The sequence below is a fragment of the Nannospalax galili genome, unplaced genomic scaffold (assembly GCF_000622305.1).
Source record: "Nannospalax galili isolate Female #2095 unplaced genomic scaffold, S.galili_v1.0 scaffold996, whole genome shotgun sequence".
Classification (NCBI taxonomy): domain Eukaryota; kingdom Metazoa; phylum Chordata; class Mammalia; order Rodentia; family Spalacidae; genus Nannospalax; species Nannospalax galili.
In genome coordinates, this window is record NW_008339436.1 from 3,324,937 (window position 1) to 3,327,617 (window position 2,681).

General features: G+C 43.1%; 1 protein-coding gene across 4 annotated transcripts in view; it reads right to left on the reverse strand.

Annotated features, from left to right (window-relative positions):
- Window positions 1–2,681, reverse strand: part of Mapk8 (mitogen-activated protein kinase 8) — a 111,386-nt gene that overhangs the window by 108,420 nt on the left and 285 nt on the right. The window lies entirely within an intron of this gene.

The following is a 2,681-nucleotide window of genomic DNA, read 5'->3' on the forward strand; positions in this document are numbered from 1 at the left end:
TCCTTTTTGAGACAGGGTCTCCCTATAGCCCCAGCTGGCCTGGAACTCACTATGTAGACCAGGCTGGCCTCGAACTCACAGAGATCTACCTGCCTCTGCTTCCCGAGTGTTGGGATTAAACACATGCGCCACCACACCTGCTTCAAATACTTTTTTTGATCAGAAATTCTTAGCAGAATCTAATACATCTAACTAGGTAAAGCAATAAAAATTTGCTTTCTCAAGACCTTTACCTTCTATCAATAAAGTACTATTTTCTTGTTTTTGGTTTTTTTGAGACAGGGTCTCCCTGTAGCCCCAGCTGTCCTGGAACTCACTATGCAGACCAGGCTGTCCTTGAACTCAGAGAGATTTGCCTGCCTCTGCCTCCCGAGTGCTGGGATTACACCACGCCCAGCTATTTCTTGTTTTTTAATTTCTACTTTGTATCATATAAGCTCATCTCAAATACTTTCATATCTAAAACATGCTAGAATGTTTTACAAGTACTGAAAATGTGCCATAGCTTGGATAAATTGATACTATTTTGAGTTTGAAACCCATGTGGCTTTGTGAATTGTATGAGTGTACAAGTTAAAACTTCAACTTTCTAATAAGCACTTCTAAATCATCTAATAAGCAGCTCTAAAATGTTATTAGAAATCGTGTTTTCAACAATATATTTACACAGGTTGTGATACTTTTCTATTTAAAGAAATCACCAATACTTCTGAAATCGTCATAAAAGGATAAATGCAGCTGATGAGACAGCTCAGTGCGTAAAGGCAAGCCTAGCAAGCCTAGCAACCTGAGTTCCATCTCCAGAACTGACAGAAAGGTGGAAGAAACAACCTGACTCCCGCAAGTTGTCCTCTGGCCTCCACATGCACACAGTGGCATCTGTGCCCACACATACAGGTTTTTTTCTGGCTTGTTTTTGTTTTTAAGGGGATAAATGCAATCATGTTAGACTCCTACTGAAACACCACTGCTATGTCTGGTGTGTACACATAGGTGGAGAAATCCCTGATCTAAACTGCTAGAGTAGACAAAGTACCCACCTTTGATTACAAAATACCAAGTAAAAGTCCCTTACCTAAAATGTACCTTTATGTTTCAGGTTTCAGAACATCTCAGATTTTCAAATTAGGGATGCTAAACCTTTATCTGTATACATATATAACCACACCCTGCAATCTACCACTTTAATAATTATATATAAAAAACATTCAGAGGCAGTTTTAGGATAGTGAAAGGCCTAGAAGTGAGGGGGGAAAATGATAGCAAAGTGATCCTAACAGATAATGTGCTGTATTAATTGATAATCTAGCCATCTGGCTGTGGCACATGAAGACTCAAAACTTCCGGGAGGACATATACATTTTAAGGCTTGATTTTTAAATATTACCGATTATAAAGATCTTTCATCAGAGGCCTGGAGAGCTGGCTCTGCAGTTAAGAGCACTTGCTGCTCTTCCAGAGGACCCAGGTTTGGGTCCCAGCACTAACAATGGTGACTCACAACCACTTTAACTCCAATTCCAGGGCATTCAACACCCTCTTCTAACCTCAGATAGTACACACACATACTCATACAGACAAAATAATCATACACATAAAAATAAATTTAATTTTTAAATGATTTTTTAAAATCAATACAACACAACATATATTCCAGGGTAGGTTGGGGAGAAACAGATGTAAGATAGTCCTCCTTCAAAGTCCCAGTTTGACTGCTTTCTCAAGCAAACATGTTCACTTACAACATCTGACCTCCCAGGGTTAACTTAGGCACAGCAGGTTACAAATGACGGTAAAGACTGGAAAAGAATAAAATGTAAGAATAAAGGTTGCATATTCAGAACAAATCTAGCTCTACTTCCTAATACATTACACACTCGGACGTTCCAGTAAAATGAGCCAGAGAAACAACTACCTCCGTTAACATACATCCCTTATATAACTGACTCTTTTAAAGGCACATTATATTTCAAAGTATCCTCTTCCATTTAAAGGCTATTTCTCTTTGCCTTCAAAACCTCTCCATCTGGAAACAGTACGGAACAGTTGCTGAATGAATGAATGAAATAAACAGATGTTCTAATTGCCAAGAAGGTGCTTGCTGAATGCTTATCTCAAAACACAATGGGCTGACAGATTAGAATTCCACTGGGAAATCACTTAATTTCAGAAGTAAAAATAGTACCTACTGACATTGTCTGATACCATACAGTCAACACGTTATTAAAATCACGGTCGGAGAGGGAACTTTCGGAAACCAAAATGCCAAGTGTTCCTTTACAGTACTTTTAAAATGAACTTGGTTCTACCACATCTGGACCCGGAAAGCAGGCGCCAGACAAAGAGACACTGGCATGGGGTAAAGTCAAAGGGTCACCACCGAGCGCCCCGAGGAGCGGGCGAGGGCCGTGCGGGATGCCAGGGCCGGGGCCGCAGCACAGGGCCGGGCCAAGGCCACCGCAGTAGCGCTCGGCGTCGTCGCACACGCGTGAACACAAAGAAACCGCCCAGAAACAAAACACGCTCCCCGTGGGCGCCGGTCTCGGGGGCGACGCCGAACTTGCTGTCCATTCAGCTCCATTTCTTTCGCGCGCGACGTGGGAGCGGGACCCGCGCGGGGAGGGCGGGGCCGGGTCGAGGGCCGTGGGCCACGCCCCCTGCCACCCCCGCCGCCCGCGCCA